The sequence below is a fragment of the Mixophyes fleayi genome, chromosome 2 (assembly GCF_038048845.1).
Source record: "Mixophyes fleayi isolate aMixFle1 chromosome 2, aMixFle1.hap1, whole genome shotgun sequence".
Classification (NCBI taxonomy): domain Eukaryota; kingdom Metazoa; phylum Chordata; class Amphibia; order Anura; family Limnodynastidae; genus Mixophyes; species Mixophyes fleayi.
Genome location: NC_134403.1, coordinates 332,629,755 through 332,654,669, shown reverse-complemented (window position 1 = coordinate 332,654,669; position 24,915 = coordinate 332,629,755).

Below are 24,915 nucleotides of genomic sequence, written 5' to 3'. Positions count from 1 at the left end.
GAGAATTCACCTCTCAGAAGCTGTACATTCACATTTCCAATTTGTAATTTCTATTTGGACCAAGTGGCTACTAGAATAGTGTTTAATGTAAGATACTGTTGTATGTATTATACTATTTGCTATTACTAGAACCTATAAGTATTAATGGACACACAGCCACATTACTGCAACATAGCTCCATGTATTTGATCCCCACCTGGTAGAAATCGCAGCTGTGTACCCCCTCTCTCTTCTGTGAGCTGCCTCATCTGTTCCCTTCATAGTCTTACTTATGCCATCTCCCTATCTCCACTATATCGTGTATATATATATGTGTGTGTGTGTATATATATATATATATATATATATATACATATATCGCCCCTTATACCAGCATATGTTGTCAGTGCCCATAGAACAGCATAACAGTGTCAATTGACCTGTTCCCATCACATTACAACAACCTATGCTCTACACATTATGCCAGACTGTGCACAACATTAGATTGTACCAGCATCATGTACCCATGACACTTACATAATCAGGCAATCCAGCATATACAATACACTTTTTATTTTATGTGCGTCTTTTCCCTATATACACTATATGGTCAAAAGTATTTGGCCAAACCTGTTAATTACTGAATTGAGGTGTCTCATTCAGACCCATTGCCAGAGGTGTATAAAATCAAGCACCTAGCCATGCAGTTTCCATTTGCAAACATTTGTGATACAAAATGGGTCGTTCTGAAGAGCGCAATGACTTCAAGCGTGGTACTGTGATAGGATGCCACCTTTGTAATAAGACGGTTTGTGCAATTTCATCCATGCTGGATATTCCATGGTCAACTGTAAGTGATATTATTAGAAATTGGAAGCGTTTAGGAACAACGGCAACTCAGCCACAAATCGGAAGACTACATAAAATTCAGAGCGGGGTCAACGACTAAGGCGCATGGTGCGTAAAAGTCGCCAACGCTCTGCTGATTCAATAGTTGAAGAGTTCTGAACTTCCTCTGGCATTAATGTAAGCACAAAAACTGTCCGGCGGGAGATTAATGGAAAGGGTTTCCATGGCCGAGCAGCTGCATACAAGTTTCACATCACCAAGACCAATGCCAAGCGTCAGATGGACTGGTGTAAAGCACAACGACACTGGACTGTGAAGCAATGGAAATGTGTTATGTGAAGTGATAAATCACACTTCTCTGTTTGGCAGTCAGATGGGTGAGACTGGGTTTGACGGATGCCAGGAGAACGTTACCTGCCTGACTGCATTATGCAAACTGTAAATTTTGGTGGAAGAGGGATAATGGTATGGGGTTGTTTTTCAGGGTTTGGGCTAGGCCCCTTATCTCCAGTGAAGGGCAATTATAATTATTCAGCATACCAAGTCATTTTGGACAATGCTATGCTTCCAACTTGTGGCAACAGTTTGGGGAGGCCCTTTTCTATTTCAACATGACTGTGCCCCAGTGCACAAAGCTAGGGCTATAAAGACTGTCAAAGTAAGCATATTGGATAAAGTCATTTCAATTAAAGTCGAGCAAACTTGGTTGTCTTTGTCTGAAAAGATGCGTACGGTACGCTATGACGTACAAGGGCACGCTACGGCGTGAAAGGGCGTACGCATCCACTACACGTGGCAGCAACAGTAATTGGTCTTTTACCATACATTCGCACTAACACGCATACTTATAAAATAGTACACGTTAATGGTAGTTGCAACACATAGTCAGTTATGTCGAAATATAGTAGTATTTATGTGTTATATTAAAGTTACATGCATATTAGTGAAATATACGGAACAGGTTGAAGGAATCATATCATGAGTGGTATCTTAACATTTCCTACTGTTTGGTTCACTCTGCGAAGGATTCGCAGAGTGCATACACAAGTTATGAATGATAGGGAATTATGAACTACTTAAGACTAAGGAATCTTGGCGGGAAGAGCCGAGCATACCCCCTGGAGAGATGACCCCCCTCCTTTGGATTCCTTAGGATGAACTAGCCAATGATTGACAACCCCTTGGACCTTCCTGAGACCTGGACCAATAGATGCAAGCTATACCATCTTCATTGTATTACTGTATTTCTGTGTGTATATAAGCAGCAGCTTCACATCTAGTGTTCAGACATCTTGTCCCCAGACTTCAGGATTGAATGACTGCACACTGGATCCAAAGCGCCTGCGATAAGTAACGGCTGTATTTATTATCACTTCGCTTGAGCATATTATTCTACTTGTTGCGAATAAATCTTTGTGCGTTGGAAACACAAAATCGAGACTCGGCAATCGTTATTGGTTAGCGACAATATGCACTTAACAAGACTGATGATTATGGTGTGGAAGAACTTGACTGGCCCGCACAGAGCCTGTCAACCCCATCGAACACCTGGAACGTAGATTGAGAGCCAGGCCTTCTTGTCCAACATCAGTGCCTGACCTCATAAATGCTCTACAAAATGAATGGGCACAAATTCCCACAGAAACACTCCAACATCTTGTGGAAAGCCTTCCAAGAAGAGTGGAAGCTGTTATTGCTGCAAAAGGAGGACCAACTCCATATTAAAGTATATGTATTTGATTACAATGTCATTACAGTCCCTGTTCATGTAATGGTCAAGCGTCCGAATACTTTTGTCCATATAGTGTATGTTCTGAGCGCATATGTGTTCACCTCTACAAGAGGCCCTATATGTCCAACATTATAGCACTCTGTGCCCTATAATTATATAAGTCTGTGTCGTTATCCCGAGCTAATTTTATGTCTGTAGGTGCAAGTGTATATATAGGGCATTTTAAAATAATCTATCTCGAATTAATAATTTGTGATGCTATCACATTGCTTTCATGCGAGATAAGGCATTTTCACATTCCCTATCTAATATACAGCTTTTTTCCTGCCTCAGCACAGGGCTGAAAGGAGCACCATCCTGGTCAAGAGCCCATTCATAGATGCTGCACTCTCCCCCTGTATGTTACCTAGGGTGTAGCGGGGGCAGCGCAGCATCTTCTGCTCTTAGGAGTGCGGTGCTGGACTATCTGCCACAGCTGTAGCCCAAAACACATGTCAGATCTGAACAGTTTATTGTAGTCAGAGTAATGAAAGCGAACATCTGATTGGTTAACGTACATTATTATTATATGTATTGTGTTATTAAAATGCACTATGGTGTGTGGGACAAGTACAGTATATTTATTCTTCTTGTGCCAATAAAGCTTTACATGTGAAGGTGTCTGAGAAGTGGACACTGCAGTTTGAACCACAATATATCCGGCTACATCTTAAGAACCATTAGCTTGGGAATGGAAATAAAAGGAAACAGACATTTTTCATTAGTGTGTCTTGGTTTGTGTCTTAAACAAACACATCTCTAAAAAGACCCAGGACATTTAATTCAAAAGTCTACGGGTCAAGTGAACAATGTTATTAATCTGCTTAGCAAGTGACCGCTCGTTCAGACCATTCTGTGGTAGGTAGCGGATGAGAACAGAACTCATCTCATCTGCTGTTATAATTAATTACTGGAAAAACAGAAACATGAAAGTTTGGAGCTAAATGAAGACAGATCTGACTATTTATCTTTATGCTTCGAGTCACATTATCTTTGGTGCAAACATCATTCTTAGATTATCCCTTTTTATCTCAGGTATTTTCTTATGTTTTTTCTACCAACCTCTATCAGTTCAACTATTTCTACTGATCATCTGCTATCATTAGCAGTGATGTATGTAACTAGTGCTTTCTATGCCTTACATTGGGAGACCCTTTACTGTTGTATGGTGTCACAGCCAGGGATATAGGGTTAGAACGAAGACATCATAAAGCGTTACCACATTATTGGTGTTACATCACATAGACAGTAGTAAGCACTGCCACGCAACAACACTATCTCACAGCTCTTCTCTCCAGATAACAACTTCAAAAGCCTTTCCCTATATTCTTCCCACAGAGACCCTTTGGTTCAAGGAGGGCAGTCTCCTCTTTAAGTGAGTTGCTTGACAAAGGTGATCTTAGAATTTCCTGTGTTAAATAAAAAATATATTTTAAAAAAACAACAACAATGCAACCTTTATCCTAAAATAATTAGGCAATGTAGCAAATCTTAATCTATCCTAAACCCTAATGCAAAACTACTTTATAATACTGACTCAAGCAATACAATTATCCATGCTGAGCTTTGATTTTGCCTTCCTAAACTTTAAAAATATTAGGAATTCTCAGAAAGTGATATGCATATTAATGTACATGTAGAAAAAACAAAACTTCCATAAGAAAACGTTATACAATATACTTTTGGTATTCATAAGCATGTTATCCTTCATTTTTGCAAAGGGAAATGACGGCCCACTAATGTCCTATCAGTCCCTTCACACCTTACTCCTTCTGGCTTCTCTTATTTTTCCATGTTGATTTTTGACTATGTTCCAAAAACACACAAACTCAGACTTGAAGCAAATATATATTAATGAAACATTCACCATACTCTCATATATTTCATTACCAGTTGTCTAAATCCATCAAGCTTTCAATCAAAATTTGGCCATTCATTGAAAACTCTGCCTTCCCCAATGGTATCACATTACCCCAATTTAAATGTTGGAAATCCTCTCTCAGTATTAAAAGGTCAGGGTTTCCAGCACTTAGGCTACGAGATGCTGGGACGTGATATTATTAGGAAGTGGCAGAATTTTCAATGATGATACTAAATTCTGAAGAAAACTCAGCAGATTGAAACAATTAGGCATGGCAAAAGCAAGTGTAAGCTGCGCTCTTTCTAAATGTACATTTTAATACTCTAATAAAAAATATGTTTTAAACTTCTTACTAAAGCATCCAGCAGCATTTGATTTGCACTTAAAAATATAAGATCAAACACTATGTAAAATGCGTGTGACATGAAGTTGTTTTACTTTGGTTCAGCAGGTTATTGGAGTTCACTCTATTGACCTCATTGAATTTAACTTGCATAACATGATTTGATTGAGCAGATAAATTCTGGAAATCCCACAATGCTCCCATGTATGAGTAACATCGTGAATGGGTATGAGACCATTGGAAATAATGGTTTTCATTTTCAGACAAGTTGATTCCAGCGAGTATGAGACCTGAAGCTTCTTCTAGGATGTCCTCCATAGATTACATATATATACACATTTACTATAATAATTAGTCAGCCATATGCACACCTTTATCATCACATACCAAGTATAATCACATGCCCGTTTAAATAGTAATGTAGATATGTAGATGACAAACTTCACAAAAAGATGCCCCTTGTAGTCATAGACACCCCTGCTCACACACACACACACACATGTTCCAGTCTTCAAGATGAAGGGTAAACACTGCAAATTTTGAATCTTTGCATAAACTTAATGTAATTGTCAATAAAAGCCTTTGACACTTGAAATGCTTGTAATGTTACTTCAGTATACCATAGCAACATCTGACAAAAAATATAAAACTAGAGATGGGCGGGTCCGGTTCTCCGAGAACCGAACCCACCCGAACTTTGGGTATCCGAGTACCGAGCTGAGCAGCTCGGTACTCTCCCGCCCATTCCGAATCCAAATCGAGGCCGAACGTCATTGTGACGTCGTCGGATCTCGGGACTCGGTTCTCGCGATACTTCAACTTTATAAATACACGCCTCCACAGCAATCCATCGCCATTTGACAGAGGGAGAGAGCAGGGTGTAGTCATAGGCTAATTAGAGCAGGGACAGAGAATACCATATTGTTCTTGCAATTGCTCTAACCAAAATCGCTAGTGCAGAGAGGAGGATAGAGGTTTATTATTTTTTCTTCATATTTGGCACTCCCTAGCGCTTTTGGGGTGTCCCCCATAATTGTGCATTAATATTTCTGGCTGTCAAAAGTCATATCTGTCAGCAGTATCTACTAAATAATTTGTAGCACACCTCAGTGTTTTTGGGGTGTCCTCCCTAATTGTGCATTAATATTTCTGGCTGTCAAAAGTCATATCTGTCAGCAGTATCTACTCAATAATTTTTAGCACTCCTCAGTGTTTTTGGGGTGTCCTCCCTAATTGTGCATTAATATTTCTGGCTGTCAAAAGTCATATCTGTCAGCAGTATCTACTCAATAATTTTTAGCACTCCTCAGTGTTTTTGGGGTGTCCTCCCTAATTGTGCATTAATATTTCTGGCTGTCAAAAGTCATATCTGTCAGCAGTATCTACTCAATAATTTTTAGCACTCCTCAGTGTTTTTGGGGTGTCCTCCCTAATTGTGCATTAATATTTCTGGCTGTCAAAAGTCATATCTGTCAGCAGTATCTACTCAATAATTTTTAGCACTCCTCAGTGTTTTTGGGGTGTCCTCCCTAATTGTGCATTAATATTTCTGGCTGTCAAAAGTCATATCTGTCAGCAGTATCTACTCAATAATTTTTAGCACTCCCCAGTGGTTTGCGCTCAGAATGGATTCAAAGCAGTCCACATATGATCTAAATGAGCAACCAGGTTCTGTCACCAGTCCTGATGTTAGTGTTCCCAGTACGTCATCTGGCCAAGGCGATGTCAAACAACAGAGTGTTTTCAAATTAGTGCAAAAAACAAAAACCAAAAAAAAATTTACTGTATTGAAGCGAAAAAGAAGTGTAACTGAGCAAAAGTTAAGTGACGATAAAAAAAAAATTGCAAGCATGCCATTCTACACACGCAGTGGCAAAGAGAGAATGAGGCCTTCACCTTTGGCTATTAGTGGCAGATCCCAAAAAGTTACCCAGGCTACAATTGGTGCACAACTACTGTTACGCGTCAAAGCTGAGCTGCAAGATACCAGTGAGGCATTACAGGAGAATATTTGCTCTGATTCACAAATGACAACAATCCCTGTGGAGAGTCCATCCAACAGTGGGATGTCTAATCGTGAGCATTCTGCTGATGTGTGCCTTAATAGCCCGAGTGTAGCCGGTGATACCCAAATTGAGGATGCCACTTTGGAATTAGAAGAGGATGAGGGGGAGATTTGTGTAGGCGACGAGGGCGCTAATGAGGATGTTGATGAGGATGAGGTTGTTTGTGTAAGTCCTGCACCAGTGGCAGCAGTTCTGGCACGTGACAAGAAAAAGGCCATTGTCATGCCTGGGCATAAAACAAAAAAATCCACTTCTTATGTGTGGAATTATTTCTACCCAAATCCAGACAACAATTGTATAGCCATTTGTAGTGTATGTGAAGCCACAGTCAGTCGAGGGAGGGACCTTAACCATCTTGGAACCTCGTCTATGTTACGCCATTTAACGAGAGTTCATGGCAAAGTGTTGGGAAAAGCTGAAAGTTCTTCCCAAAAGAATACAAGCACTCCCTCATCAGCTAAGACCCTCCGCTCACCGACATACCGACGGCTACAAAATACACCCACCACACCATCCTCATCAATATCCTCAGTAGCGCTCGGAGTTAGCCCGGCATCCCACTTAAGGCTGGATGACTCCGGCACTATTATTGATTCCTCTGAAGAAAGCGTTAGTCCTGCTGCTGCTGTTGCTGCTGCTGGGGGTGAATCGTCATCCCAGAGGCAGGTGAATAAAATGAGCAGTCCTACATTTCAGCAATTAACTGTGAAACAATCATTTGCGAGGGGAAGCAAATATGACAGCAGTCACCCAGTCGCCAAGCGAATCACAGACGCCATGGCTGCAATGTTAGTGTTAGATCTGCGTCCAATCTCCACAATAAACGCAGCTGGTTTTTCACAGTTAATTGAGGTTTTGTGTCCGCGTTACAGAATTCCATCGCGACACCATTTCTCCCGTAAAGCTATTCCACAACTATACCAAAAAGTGTGTAAAAATGTAGAGATTGCGCTGAAAAATGCCATTCTGCCCACTGTTCACTTAACCACAGATATGTGGACAAGTGGAAGTGGCCAAACCAAAGACTATATGACTGTGACAGCCCACTGGGTTGGTCATTCACCTTCACCAGCAGGAACAGCAGCAGCATGTACACCACTACGTAACATTTGTCACAGGCAGGCCACTCTTTGTATCACCGGCTTCACTAACAGGCATACGGCTGACAATTTGTTACGCAAACTGAGAGATGTGATTGATGCATGGCTTATACCACTCGGACTCTCCCCAGGGTATGTCATTTCAGATAACGCCAACAATATAGTGCGAGCATTACAGCTGGGTGATTTCCAACATATTCCCTGTTTTGCTCACACCATCAACTTGGTGGTGCAGAGCTTCCTACGAAATAACCGTGAGGTGCAGGAGATGCTTTCGGTGGCCCGTAAAATTTCAGGCCATTTCAGGCATTCAGCCACAGCATGTAGGAGATTACAGCAGCTCCAAGAGCAGTTTAACTTGCCCTGCCACCAACTTAAGCAAGAGGTGGTAACTCGGTGGAATTCCACCCTGTACATGCTTCAGAGGATGGAGGAACAGCGCAAAGCCATCCAAGCATATTGCACAAGTCATGACATTGGGAAAGGAGGGGGGATGTATTTCACTCTTGCACAGTGGGGAATCCTTTCAGTGCTGTGCAAGGTGCTGAAACCATTTGAAGTTGTGACATGTGAGGTCAGTGCAGACTCTGCTAGTTTGAGCCAAGTCATTCCTTTAATTAGACTATTGGAAAAGCAGCTTGAGAAAATGAAGGAGGAGCTGAAAGCAAGCAATTCAGCAAAGTATGTTGGCCTTGTCGATCAAGTACTTAATTCGCTTCACAATGATCCTCGAGTTATTAAGATCTTGAACTCGGATCAGTACGTTTTGGCCACTGTGCTTGATCCAAGGTTTAAAACCTACATTGAGTCTTTACTTGTAAATGAGCGAGATGTGAACTTTTGCAAGGAGCTATTGCTCAGCAAGTTGGCCGCTGAACTGGGCCTCGGCTTGACGACGTGTCCTCCTTCACTTTCTCAAGCTGTTGCTCGTAAAAAATTAAATTTCCAAAAAAGAAGCAGGGAAGACACAGGGGGCAGACGAGAACAATTTAACATCTGGGCTGGTTTGAAGGATTTTTTTAAAAAAATGTGTCACTTTGCCCATAACTCCATCCAATATGAGTATAAACATGCAAAGGATGGTGGAGGATTACTTTCAAGAGGTAGTTGATATGGAAATGTCAGACAGTCCCTTTCCTTACTGGGAAGAAAAGCAGGCCATTTGGAAACCCATGTACAAACTTGCTTTGCAATACCTAAGCTGCCCACCCTCCAGTGTGTACTCTGAACGAGTGTTCAGCACAGCAGGGAACTTAGTCAGTGATCGCCGTAGAAGGTTACTTCCCAAAAATGTGGAGAAAATGATGTTTATAAAAATGAACTACATCTTCCACGAGGAAGGCCTTCACCATCCAAGACATCCAAGCACTGACTGTTCTCTAATGGCGGATTCAAGCGGCGATGAATTGATAGTCTGTGATGATGACGTACACACTGATGAGGGTGAGGATGAAGCTGAAGATGATGCCGATAACATCTTTTTAAAACTTTCTATGTAAGTGTAGGGTGCAATCTACCCCCAAAGAGGAAAGGGACTTGTGGCATTTCCATATCACATACCATCTTGAAAGGCTGCTGTTAGGGCAATTTATCCTTAAGGGTAGGGTGTCATAGACAGAGTGACCCTAAACTGGCTTTGTCCATTTTTCATAATATTGTACAGTCTATAATGGCTGAATTTTTTAGTATTTTATACAAGTGGAGGGGGGCCTAGAGAGACAGAAACCAAACTGGCTTTCTCCATGTCAATTAATATTGTACAGTCTATAATGGCTGAATTTTTTGGTATTTTATACAAGTGGAGGGGGGCCTAGAGAGACAGAGTGACCCCAAACTGTCTTTCTCCATGTCAATTAATATTGTACAGTCTATAATGGCTGAATTTTTTAGTATTTTATACAAGTGGAGGGGGGCCTAGAGAGACAGAAACCAAACTGGCTTTCTCCATGTCAATTAATATTGTACAGTCTATAATGGCTGAATTTTTTGGTATTTTATACAAGTGGAGGGGGGCCTAGAGAGACAGAGTGACCCCAAACTGTCTTTCTCCATGTCAATTAATATTGTACAGTCTATAATGGCTGAATTTTTTAGTATTTTATACAAGTGGAGGGGGGCCTAGAGAGACAGAAACCAAACTGGCTTTCTCCATGTCAATTAATATTGTACAGTCTATAATGGCTGAATATTTTGGTATTTTATACAAGTGGAGGGGGGCCTTGAGAGACAGAAACCAAACTGGCTTTTTCCATTTCTTTACATATTTAACTATAAGTGTAGGGTGTAATATACATTCAAAGACGATGGCTGCATTGCCAATATGCATAGATGGAGAGGAAGACAATCTGTTTTGTGTGTAGAATAGGCCTACCAACGAAGAATTAAACTGTTTTTTTGGATGATTTATTACCTCAACAATTAGATTACTTGTCTCTAAAACAGTTGGAGCACTAAATTGGGTTAATTTAGGCCCAAAAACATGGATTTTCCCAAAAAATAGCAAAACAAAACCAAACAAAACCAAAACCAAAACCAAAACACGCAATGGCGGTTTTGCAAAACCAAAACCAAAACCAAAACACGACGGTAATCCAGATCCAAAACCGAATCCAAAACCAAAACACGGGGGTCAGTGACCATCTCTATATAAAACACTGAAGCAGCAAACTTTGTGAAAACCAATACTTGTGTCATTCTCAAATCTTTTGGCCATGTAGTCCCACATATTTTGTTTTAAAAAAAACACTAACCCTAGCGTATATTTCCTATCAGCCATCTATAATCTCTACTGAAGGTAGCTGAACACAACACGTTACAGCTGGGAGTGCTTAAAAGCGATTAATTACTGTTTAGGGTTCGTTACGGTTTTGTTTATGTGTATAGAAGAATGTTGCTTTTCTTGTGTGCCATTGTGTTTGTCAGTTTAGTAATTGAGTTGTTAGATTCAAGTTATTTTCTTAATTTTTTTATTCAGTTTATTTTATTATTTTAGTATATTTCCATGAACAGGAGTGAACCTACGTAACCTGCAAGGCGCTAGAAGTGGAATGTTGCATTGCAACATGGTTTGTCCTGGTGCAATTTGCACTCTCTTTTCTGAGTTTGCTCTTAAAGTTAAAAGAGACCCATGGTATCAATTATATATCCTGCAATATTGATGTAAAGACCGGTTGTCATTAAGGTATCTGTTTTAACTATGTAATCAGGTCAGTTGAAGTATTACACTTTAGAGTAACTGCCTACTTGTTCAAGCTGAATTGTGGCAGTGAAGTCACTGATTATAAACATAGATGGGGAGGAGGAATTGGACGAGGATATAGAAAAATAATGGGAAGGAAAGAGCGTGTGCGGTGATGGAAGCCAAGTGGAGCCAAGGAAGCCATCTTTATCTATATATTTTCTGGTAAGCATGTGGAGTGGTAGGAGCAGGTGCAGGAGGTCTTCTGCCCCCTGGCTGGTCCCATAGTGGGCTACCTTGGGCTGGGTCATTGGGCCACCTGCATTTTTTTTTCCATTAAAATAGGATACTGAGTCAAGTTTTGCCCCACAGGCTAAAATCTGCCAGCCCTCCCCTGGGTAGGAGTACCATGGTGGTAGGTGTTCCAATGTCTTTTGGAATTTCTTTATTGAATTTATGCTTCGGTAAGTCATATATTTTATACTAGATACGGTTGGGGACATCCTGGCACAAAGGGCTTTCTAGTTTGTTTCCAAATGTGTGCAATATGACACTAGGCCATGCAGCAACAATGCATAATTAGTTTGCCTATGTTTTTGTCAACAGTTTCTACATGTCGAGAAGCAAAATTAGTGGATTTAAGCTGTAATATCGACTATAATGTGTAAGATGATTTTCCAGAAAGCCACTATTTTTGGGCAGTGGAGTTAGGTGTTTTGCTGGTAGGACAGACAGTGTGTGGCCAATCCTGAGGCAAGGAGAGGCAAGGCCCCAGTCAGGCAGAGACCCAAAGGAAGCAAGACAGCCCATTGCTGTTTCAGGATAGGCTTTTATTGGGGGAGCATTTGGTGGTAGGCTCTAACAACCATTAAACACAAATTCAGTAGTGAAGGCAGTTCTCGAAAACCTTATTTAAGCTAATATAAAAAGAAATGCGGTTTTCTTAAATTACCCAGTACATTAATGTTACAGCAGTTAAAACAATACGAATATTAGTGTATAAGTAATCAAAAATAAGTTGATTTCTTAGATGATCACAAAAATTCAAAATATGACGTTAGGTACTTTTCCAATGGTATAATCCCTGTTTTACCATCTTAAATCTTCTCTATTATGGACGCCGTACTCTTACTTGCTCTTAACAATCCTACACAGTACGTATTCAGAACCCTAGGTTCTGAGTATCACAGTTCACTTCTGTTACTAAATAAACCTGAGTTTGAATGTTTAGACCATTGCTTTAAACTCCAGTCTATCTATGTTGTGCAGTTTTGCTCATATATGTAGTCTGCTGTTAGCTACTATATGTACATATATAATTTATGACCTTTGGTAAGTGCAATGTACAAGTCTTTGAGTGTTGTCACTCATCTCACTGGGAGGTATATACTATATGATCCCTCTTCTTCTTCAGGTAGTTGAACATTCACATGCGATGCCTTGTTCCTGTTGTATCTCTATGTAGTGCTCATGGTCTCCACAGCTGATTCTTCATGGAGATAGAGCCTTAGGAGCTGTAGCTCCATCAATTCCTATAGGCATCATATCCACTGGCTGCTTTTAATTGCATTTTAGAAGTATTTGGTTAATATGTGCAAAATGCATATAAATGATGTGTGTGTCACTAGAAACCACTTCCATTGTTTGGTGTTCCCAATGGTCACATTTTTGCAGAGCTACTTGTTTCATATTCTGTGTTCGTCACTTTTAAACGCATCGGGAGCCTACAATGATCTCTTAAATGCTATTAAAACAGATTTAAAATGTATTTGGGTTTTATATTTTTGCTTTTACTACTGTTTGTACTAGTGTTAAGAAACCATATTTGAGACACTAATGTGCATGTCACCTTAATCTGGCTTAATCTGACATTTTTAAATGTTAGGCGAAATAATAAGATTGTCCAGCAGTTCCCAAAGTGTGCGCCGCAGCTCCCAGGGGTGCCGCGGTGCTGTCACAGGGATGCGTGGTCAGGGCAAAAATAAAATAAAAATACTTATGAATCCGGCAGTGCCTGGGACCTAGCATCCTGCTCCCTGTTCTCTTCTCACTGAATGTCGGGCATGACGTCATCACGTCCGACATATTAAGTGAGGTGTGGCAGGAGAGAGGAGCTGGAAGAAAGAAGACAGAAGAAAAAGAAGAAAAAAGTATGGTAAGTAAAGGAACAGATGGGAAATGGTGATAGGAAACAGCAATGGAGGGCGCAGTGTAATGGTGAAGGGGCAGTGTGAGGACATGAAGGGGCTGTGTGAGTATGAAGGGGCAGTGTGTAGACATGAAGGGGCAGTGTGAGTATCAAGGGGCAATGTGAAGGGGCAGTGTGAGGACATGAAGGGACAATGTGAAGACATGAAGGCACAATGTGAGGACATGAAGGGGTAGTATTAGTATGAAGGAGCAATACGAGGACATGAAGGGGCAGTGTGAGGACATGAAGGGGCACAGTGTAGTGGTGAAGGGGCACAGTGTGAGGACATGAAGGGGCACAGTGTAATGGTGAAGGGGAACAGTGTGATGATTTTTGAACACATTGATGTTTTTATTTTGTTTAATCTTATACCTCCTGATAACTGTAATTTGTTCTTCGATAGAAATATAATTTTAAAAAATATATAAAAATATTTTCCCTTGGATTTATGTGTATTATTTATGCAAACAACTTAACGAGTATTTCTGTCCTGACCTAAATACTTATTACATTATTTTGACCCAACTACTCAAACCGGACTGCTCAGTAATTATTTTGGATTAGTGGTGCCTTGAAAATATTACGGAGACCCTAAGGGGGCCGCGAGCAGAAAAAGTTTGGGAGCCACTGAGCTAGTCTGAATATGATTTTACAGACATCGTTCAGGACTATGAGGTTCTCTAATACACTAAACCGGTGATGCAGATAGACGAAGATCTGTTTACAGGCCTTAGGCATTGCCACAGCTTCCTGCGAACACTGTGTTGGGATAATGATTTTACTGAGGCCTTTGGGTGCAAGTGCTGGCCTTTAAACAATTCACATTTCAGTGCTATGTTTTTGTGGGAAATTCAGTAGAAAAATATATAAACTTATCCTCATATATTATGGGGGGGGGGGGGGGAGGTTGTTTCCAGACAGCTATTGTAACTTTACCCAGGAGAGAGTATATCTGTATTTTTCTCCAGCTTATAGTAATTTGTGTGAGGAAGTGTGATGCTTCCAGTTATTGCTTTTCAAGAACATTTTGCCAGTCTTTTAATTAGTGGACGTTGAAGCGCTTCTGTTAAAAGCTTAATAGCTGGGATTTCTGAGAACCACGAAGATGTCACTCCTGAGAAACCTGTGAACACAATGTTAAGAAATGCATCCAATATAGAATTGCACCATTTACCAGAATACTTCCATTTGACTTGTTTGCTAATAAAACAATAACAAGCCAACAACACAATGCAAAATCAATAAAGCAACAGGCAGCACTATGCTTATGGTGAAAATAATAGGCACAGACATGGTATAGGGCATGTAGACATCAAGATTTATTTAATATAAGGCTTCACCCTATACATCAAGCGCTCTCACCATCATGCAAAGTATGGGGAAGCCTATTTAATAAGGATTGCAGAGATAGAATATTTCTTCTGTCGGTTTTGGATGTATAATAATTCCTATGTATCTATCACGATCTGCCTCCGGCTGCACTTCAGCCCCCTTTATGGGGATGCTGCTTTGCCTTATGCAGCTCCTGCCTGCAAGGGATTATATTAGGACTCCTGCTTGTCCTTCTGTTTGCATCTCATCTTATTATTATTATTTATTTATAAGGCACCACAGATTCCGTAGCGCAGGATACAGAAGCAACTAACAAATAGATAGGTAATACACATAAGTAGCAGAGATGAGTTTGAGTAATGCTATAGGGACTCACACGGAGTGCAGCAAATATATAACAGGAGATACAAGGGAGTCAGACAGTGACTCCCTGCCCAAGAGAGCTTACATTCTAGAGGGGAGGGGTTGTGATAGATAGTAGGAACTGCTAGGAGAAAAATGGAGATGGCAGGCAAATAAAGAGGATGTGATGGAAAAGATGGACAGGAGGTGGTAGGATAGGCTAGCTTGAAAAGGTGAGTTGTGAATGAACGTTTGAAGGACTGAATGTTGGGGGAGAGTCGAGTAAGGCGGGGTAGGAAGTACCAAATAATTGGGGCAGTACGGCAGAAGTTTTGGAGGCGAGTGTCACAAACACCCCAGCCTGTCTCAGATACAGCAATCTGAACAGCTGGTCGTGATCGGTGTTGCCTTAGTTACTTAACAATGAATTTCTGCCACTACGAAAGATTTACTCTGGCGTCCTTACGTTCACCGACACCACTTATTAATGTTTCACACTTAAATCACATACACATGTAGCATGAGCCTCCCTGGGCTTCGTAAATTCACAAAGAATCACGGAGAATACGCTAGATTAAAATATGTCTAATATGAAAAATATTTCCAAGGCTTTGATCTACAAAAAGGTAATAAACAAACATACAATAAATTGCACAAATAAATTTAAAAAAATAGTCCCTACTTACAAGTTCAGATATTGGCGTGTGAGGAGTACAGTTTGAGAAGAATGGTACATTTCAGTCATGATAGACCCCCTCAAAGAAAGGAAATATGTACTACTGATACAAGGGATTTTTAAACCATTTCTTGTTGGCTCTTCACCCCCCTCACCTTAGTTAGATGGATGCCCAAAATAACACAGGGCTTTCAAAGTAAATTATGGATGTCCTGAGACCTGTCATTTTCAGAGGACCCGAGTTCTCACCTTTGCTCGTTCGGCCTGGCTAAGTCTAACTCCTCTGCATACACAAACTACTCAGAGATCTTATCTGTCTTGGGGCCTGTCTACTTTCAAAAGACCATTGACACTTGCCTATGCCAGACTCAGGTAAGTTAACAAAATACACTTTGAAAGGTTACATAAAATATTCACAGTGTTATACATAAATTCAACAGAAAATAACATACAGTCATTAGATAAACTACATTGCGTCACAGCGAGCATGAGAGAAGGATGTCAGAGGTGGAGCGGAGTTGTAGGTGTAGGTATGTACCTCGAGACAAGGTCAGAGATGTAAGTTCTTTATAAGTGAGAGTAAGGAGCTTGAACTGAATTCTGAAATGGATGGGGAGCCAATGAAGAGATTTACACGTAGAAATAGCGGAAGAGGATTGACGGGAGAAGAAGATGAGCCCGTGAGAGCCAGAGGAGAGTAGACAGAGAAAGCAGTCCCAGATCTTCAGCCTCTATAGGTATCCAGATATTACAAAACCAAAACATAAGACAAATTTTGCGAGTTTGGCGGAGACATAATAGCATGAAAATCATGTATACCAGACCTTCTCCCCGCAATGACCTCTGTAGGACCTTAAGGTGGACCCTGGGGCGATTGCCAGACCATATGAAAGCAGATGTGTGGAACTGTAGGAACTTAAAAACGTAGCAGAGGACACTGATGGGCAGGGTCTGGAAAAGGTAAAGCAGTCTAGCCTAGTACTAAACATAAGAGACAGAATAGCTAGGTGGGGAAGCGGGGGGCAGGGGTGGTAAAGTAAGGGGGGGCATCAGTCTGAACATTAGAGTTTGTCTGAAGTTTTTTTTGACCCTGGCCCAAAAAGCAGCAGGATCAGATAAGGTAGATGCATGATGTACGTTTGGCAGGTAGTTGAGATTTACATGTGAAGCCCCATGGTGTACACACAGTGCAAGAGCCAGGAAATTTAATCTACCACTGGGAAGGAACCCTGACTATTCTGCTAAATGGGAATGAGTATTTGGGTTAAAAATTCTCAAGGGAGTGATCATAGATTAACTTTCACCTATGTTGTTATATTTTGCTCTCAGGGCCAGTGTACGCCCTATAACGCCCTAAGCAGCTCCTTACTGAGAAGTGGCACCCTCTTCCTTTGAAGCGGCACTTATCCCTGCTGCTTACCTTGGCACACAGAAGGTGGAGGTGCCATCCTTGGCTCCTCAGACTTGGAGTGTGGTGCTGTCAGGTTAGCTCACGAATAGATGAGTGAGATTCTGCTGTCTCAGTAGGAGTTAGCTAAACTTCCCTAGAGGTGCGGAGTCTAACAAGGTGGAAGGTATTCACCAGAGACTCCCGCAAGGGAATTTGGGCTTCAGCGGCTTCCACCCTGCAGGTCGCGGCCCTCTAAGGAAGTTCCCAGTGAGACAGATGGAGAAAACTTGATAATAGAAGAAATCCAATTTGAACATCAAATGGTGATAATAACGATTACCACTGTATTGTAAAAATATAGTACAAAGTTCACTGAAGGTTGTGTAAACTGTAGATGAGAGAAACCATCACTGAAATTCAATAATGCAGACTGAAGACTAATAATAAATCACCACTATACCACTGAGGAGTGGAACATAATACAAAGTTCGATGAAGTATGGGAGATGACAACTCAATGAATCCAAATGCAGCAGCGATGAATCACAGTTCACTATAAGATGTACACGAGCCAGCATAGACAACAATGTAGATAGAATAGATAACAAATGTTGTTCCCACGAATATTTGCCACAGAATTATAGAACAAAACAGCAGTAGTCAATAATGCAGGCCGAATAGGTAGCAGATGTTGATCACAGTGATTAACACAAGTAGTGGAACTGGTGCACAAAGAACAGTAAAGTCCAGAAACATACAACAATGATGAGCCACAGCTTACCAAGAGGATGTGGAACGGAACAGCAGCAATCAGCGGTGCAAACAAGAGGAGTAGCAGGCATTGATCATAATGATTACCACAATAGTGGAACTAGTGTAGCTATTAGCAAAGTCCAGATACAAGCAGCGATGAGGCAGAGCTTACCACTGAGATGTAGAACACAGCAGCAGGTGCGGACCAGATGGACAGTAGAAGTCGATCACAACGATTACCTGGAGATGTTACATGGCAATAGTGGTCAGCAGTGCAGGTCAAGTAGGCAGTAGATGTTAATCACAGCGATAACCACAAGTAGCGGAACAGGTACGTTGAGATCAGTAAAGTCCAAACACACAGCAGTGAAGAGGTAGAGCTTGCCACAGAGATGTAGGACACAGCAGAATAAATCAATAGTGCAGGCTGAGTAGGCAGTAGATGTTGATCACAGCGATTACCACAAATAGCGGAACAGGTACGCTGAGATCAGCAAGTCCAGACACACAGCAGCGAAGAAGTTCAGCTTACCACGGAGAATGTGGAACACGGCAATAGTACTGCAGGCCGAGTTGGCAGTGGATGTTAATCACAGCAATTTACCACAGGTGAGCAAACCATGTGTAAACGTCAGCATAGTCCAGACACCCAGCAGAATAGAAGCACAATTACCACAAAGATGTGGAACACAGAGGAGGCATCAGAATCAGGTCAGGTATGACTTGAAGAACCAGCAATGCAAAGGTGAAAGGAGGGACCTTATAAAGAGAGGCTGACCAATAGGAAACACTTGACCACACCCATGTGAACTAATCACAGATACAAGGCATAGCTGACAGCCTGTACTAAGAAGAGATTTAAAGTGACAGTCAGTGTTTAGAGGCTCTGGTAGAGACACCCGGGGAACGGAGTGTGACAGGTGCTTGGCCATGACATTATAGCCAAGCTTCACACAGGTCAACAATGAGATGAAGGAGCAGCAGCCTCACATGTAAGAAGCTGCTGGCTGATTTTCCTTCTCAGCAACAGTGCTCCATGTGGGAGCACCACGGGGGCATTAAACTCATTGGATGAGTGTCATTACATCACTTATTCAGTATTTTTGATGTCTCTTAACCAATAAACAGCTCCCTACATATTTGTATCTGGCATCGGGTCAGAAGGTGTGGCCAGTGCCCCAAAGGGCTGCCTATTGCTGTAACGCAATAGGCTGAACCTTTCAAACCTCCCTTCCCTTTGAAACATTGCAGCAGGCATCAGTAGCACATGTGCACCACCCGTTCACTGCTGCTCTGCTATGGAGAACAGAAGATATCTCTCAATGTTCCCACCAGTGTGACAAACATGTCCGTGGGTGGGACAGCAAGACAGAGCCCAAAAATCATGACTGTGCCACAGAATCCGGGACAGTTGGGAGGTATGCATTGGCACCCTATACAACCTCCTAGATTCACCTGATGGAAGTGCTGGTACCCTCTGCTCTGTATTTACTGGGTCGGCCGTACAGCACTTGCTGAGACTGCTGTAAGTATAGTTACAACCTTTATTATAGCATACCTCCCAAGTAAAATCAGCATACATTAAACCCTTATCTTGATCTTCACAAATCATGCCAAGATCCACCGAAATCACTCTCGGATCTGCCCAACTTATGTATATATTCTCATGAGGCCACCTCCACTTCCGAGAATGGAAATCGGGGCATTCTCACCACAATAGGGACTGTTAGGACTGCTATAGCGATGACTTGATCGCTATTTTCACACAGATACTTCTGCTGTTTTAAATCACTTGTGAGCATGACTCTCTAAGTTACACAAAGAGTGCCTGATTCATGTTTGGATGCAACTTGCACACAAGTTGTGTTTTAAAATAGAACTTGAGCAAAGTTCCGACCGCATTCAAATCGAAGTGTATATTAAGCACGGTGGCTTAGCGGTTAGCACTGGGGTCATGAGTTCGATTCCCGACCATGGCCTTATCTGTGTGGAGTTTGTATATTCTCCCCATGTTTGGGTTTCTCCGGTTTCCTCCCATACTCCAGAAACATACTAGTAGGTTACTTGGCTGCTTTCAAATTGACCTTAGTCTCTCTCTGTCTGTCTGTCTGTCTGTGTATGTTAGGGAATTTAGACTGTAAGCGCCAATGAGGCAGGGAACAATGCGAATGAGTTCTCTGTACAGCGCTGCGGAATTAGTGGCGCTATATAAATAACTAATGATGATAATGATATCTTGATTTGAATATAGGTATAGGTACACCCTGCGTAAACAGTACTTGCCTTATGTAGATACACAGAAAAGACTGCAGTATGCAATATAAGGTCACATCAGAATGTATACAAAAATATTCTATTATAAAAGAAATTAACAATTATTATCAGTATAATCATGAATATAAAAATGGATTTAAAAAAAAAGTTTTAAAATATTTTTGTTTTACATTAAAGGCGTACTTTACAAATGCGCTTTTTTAGTCTATATTACTTGCATATCCATGTACTGTACTAGCTAGTGGCATGCATACATGTAGCTTTTACATTAAAAACTATGCCGTGCCAGTCATCACTATCAGTTGGCACTTACACCTGCCCTATAGCTGGTGCAAATGCCACAACTGAAACCAAGCATATTTGAAATAAATACAGGACTTGAATCGGCCGTATCTGTGTCGGAACGCCCTCAGCGTGCCCTTACTGTATATGACCACGTCAGATCGCCCCTTTCCTCCCCCATTCCACCAATCAAGTCGTAGGTCGAGAGTGTTGTTTGCGTTCGGACATGAGTTGCATGCGATTGTGTTCATTGGAGTAAAGTCCATTTCTTCGCATGGGCAAAGCTATTTCGTGCAAGGTACGCTGGGCAAATGGACATACGTCCGAACATGAATCAGGCCCAGACTGTTTATATAATGTGCATAAGTAAGTTTAATTTACTTACAAATGTTAGTATTCATGATTAATTATTCCATTGTTCTATATAATATGCCAAGTATCTGCACCTCTTTGCAATTGCAGAGATACATAGTTGCAGCCAGTGGCGGCTCTATGATTGGTGTGGCAGGTGCCGTGCACCGAGACCCATGGAGACAATGGGTCCAGATGGAGAGGGTCGGGGACCCTGGTTCTCTCCTCCTCGTCTCCCTGCACCAGTACCCACAGTTCGCTAGTTTTGCCTCTAGTTGTAGTTGCAGCAAAACTTAAATGCAGTAATAGATGCACTAATGTGTATAGATGCAGAGGACACATTGCACAAGAGATAAAAGATACAACCGAATCGTGTGGTCAGGGGTGAACTTGTAACACAAAAGGTAACTACTAATTACATACTACATAGGTAAATTTGAGGTTTGGTATTTTCATGTTTAAAAAACATATTTTTGGAAGCGAAGCATTAAAAATAAAAGGTGAAGTGGTACCAATTGTGACCCTCAAGAAATAAAAAACTGAACCATTGTTTACTCTGTATTTATTAGACAATTGTAGACAATTATAGTGGGTGGGAGTCTATTATTTTAGAAGAATATGAATATACATTATATAAATTCTAAACGTGCGATGTCTTTTTGGAATACTTGTGCTTATACTAGACCACCTTGAAGGTCCCCCAGTAGGGTGGACCCATAATAGGGCAGACTGGGGCAGTTTTCTCAGAAGCTAAAAAGTTAATTGCAGGGTAGTCGTTTAAAAAATAAATGTGATTTTATTTGTTTTCGCCAATTGATTTAACAATGGATAAAAAAAAAATTTTGTAGTCGTGTTTTGTTGGTTTGTGTAAATGGTGACGATTACGTTGTATTAATTAATCTCCATTGTATGTAAATGACAGCCATAGTATATGGTCTCTGTCTGATGTTCATAAATTCAGACTTTGGTGTCATATTTGGACAAAGCAGTAAAACAATTGTGCAGAATAGAAAAAAAAACAAGAACCAAAAGCAGATCTGTGTCTGGGAGAGATAGATGAATGTCTCCATAGAGCCGAATACAGTCTGAGATGGTAACCTCAAGGATTAAGTAAACAATGAATTTCAGCAATAAATAAAATGTTTGAAAAATAGTAAGCATTGTATAAAAGCTAAATATTTCTTGGTAGTAGCAAGCCTATAATGGTAATACATTATTTAATAGTGGTGTTTTAAGGTTTATACATTTACAACATACCTGTTGTAATCCAGTGGTTCTCTGCAGATATGAGTTGATGCTTCTATCATAGTCCAAGGGCCACTTGCAAAGCTATTAAGAATAATATGTTGCCCGCTGTGAGTATACTGGGTCAATGGTACCTTGATGTGGGTTAAATAAATCACCTAAGCAAATAGTGGTAAAATACACACGCTTTTATTACATATAAAAACACAGCGCACACAATAATAGCAAATATATGACATTACCAGGGGGCTCACCATACTGCAAATTACACACTCCTATATCTAAACAGCGTCTTTGTCTCTGTCACTTTGATGCGCAGTCCCACGCTCTTCACTCCTCCTTCCACACGGTAGGACTGAGTTTGATGTCCTCCTACTTTTGGCAGGTTCACAAAGAAAACACAGTCCGTGTTTGATGTCCACATAATCTAATAAAATTAAAGACTCCTAGTCAGCCCTGTCTTGCAGCAGCTCTCCTTGCATTCCTTTGTCTCGTTATATAATCCTCTTATGTTTTCTTTTACCAGGACTGCCTGTCAACCTTCTTAAGTCCTCAGCTCACTTGCAAACACCTCCATCTTTGGAATGTGCTCATCAAGGTAACACTTTCCTGGTTGCCTTAAATAAAGGTTATGTAATACTATTTGGGCCCTGTGAATATAAAAGGTTCGGTGACTGTAAATAGGAACTGATCAGGCGCTAGATTTACTAAAGGGCGGTTTGCTCAAACCGCCGCTTTTCGGATATTTTTCAAAGGGTTTCAAAACCCAAACTGCCTTCAAAATGGCCAGAAATTAAATTTTTCAAAACCACCACTTTACAAACCGCCATCCTGATTTTAACAATGATGAACATATAAACAGCTGGATTTACTAAGCTGGGCTTTTAAAAACCGTCGCAAAACAGCCATCCAAACGGCCAAAATAAAACAGGTGGTTGTGAATGGCGAGATTGCTCAAACTGCTGCTGTTTGATCTATTTTGCAATTCAGAACATAAGAGAAAGCACCATTGACATTTAAGATATTTGGAAAACCATTATTTATTGATAAGGGGACAAAATAAATTTAATATTAACTTATGGGGGAATTTTGAATTTATTTTTTTTTATATTTTTTTAAAGGCACACTATTATAGCATTATATTATGTGGGAAATGTGAATATATCGTATTATTAATTGATTTCTAATGGTGGATATAATTATTTATATTGCACAACTTGTCATTACATATTGTCCGAATAATATAATAATTAAATAATTTTATCCCCTTAATATAATGATTTTTTTTTCTCCCCTTATAAGTTATTCTTTAATTAATTCTGACCCTTAATCAATAAATAATGATTGCCCAAATAATTTAAATGTCAATGGTGCTTCTCTTATGTTCTGAATTGCAAAATAGTTCAAACAGCATGTTTAAGCTATCCAGCCATTCTGAAGCAGGTATTAAAACTGTTCCGTCCTGTCTTTTGGATGGCGGTTTCAACCAAACCGCTGGCGGTTTAGCTTTTTCAATCCACCATACATCGCCAGTCTTTTTAAATTGAAGCCTCAAGCCGTCCTATAGTAAATGCAGCAGTTTCGACCACTAAACGATGGGTGGCGGTTTGAAACCGCCACCAAACTCGATTCTTAGTAAGTCTAGCCCCAAGTGTTTCACACCTCTTGATAGTGCCTCCACCTGAACCTGAATTCACTCTCTGGATTGTGTTTCTGGAATTTTTACACTAGGGGCTAGATTTACTAAGCTGTGGTTTTGAAAAAGTGGAGATGTTGCCTATAGCAACCAATCAGATGTCTAGCTGTCATTTTGTAGAATGTACTAAATAAATGAAAGCTAGAATCTGATTGGTTGCTATAGGCAACATCCCCACTTTTTCAAACCCGCAGCTTAGTAAATCTAGCCCTAGGGGTCAATTCAGGAGAACCCCAGCCCCATGTCAGACCAGGGCACTCAAGCAATATAATAATGAAATAAACCCCTCTTTGGCATTAGATTCATTTAATATAGGCTGGTTAAAATAATAAAATATTAGCAAAGACAGATAATTATTCATGCACAATGTTTTTGTATTAAAGATTAAGTAAACAATACAGTAACCCATTTAATGTCCATGTTATCTTCCTTCCTGGAACCTATCATCTGGGACAAATAAATAACCTTTGTCACATGAATATTTCCCTAATTGTTACTAACTCTTAACACTCTACTTGAGAGACAGATTAGGGTACTAATTTCCCTTAACGTTCTTGTGATATTAAGAGATACTTCAACGATACTTAATATCCAATAACACTCACTCATTATTATTGTCAGCTGAAATGATCCCTAAACACTCTCCTATATGTGAGATAACGCTCTATTATTATACTCAGGGCCGCCGAGAGGGGGGGGGAGCGGGTACTAATTACCCGGGCCCGGCATGTCAGGGGGCCCGGCCCGGGCCCTTGCGCTGCTGATTTTTTTTAATTTTTTAATTTTTTTTTTCCAAACGTTTTTTTTCCTTTCCTTTTTTTTTTTTTTTTTGGCGGGGGGGGGGGGGGGGGCTCGGTCGTTGGTGGGGGGGAGCAGGCTAGTTTAAAAAAAAAAAAAAACATACTCACCTGATCGCGGAGCCGGCATCCCTCCTCTCTGCTGCTCTGTGCTCTATTCAGACTGTCTGAATGCTGGGTGTGATGTCATCATGTCATGCCCAGCATTCAGTCAGTCTGGAGCAATGGAGCACAGAGCAGCAGAGAAGACCAAGAGAGGAGAAAAGGTAAGTGAAGGGAGGAAAACGAGGAGGGCACAGAGGGGTTAAAAAACGGGGGGGGGGGGCAGCATGACAGAGGGGTTAAAAAATGAGGGGGAGCACAAGGGTTAAAAAACGGGGGGGCAGCATGACAGAGGGGTTAAAAAATAAGGGGGGGCACAGAGGGGTTAAAAAACGGGA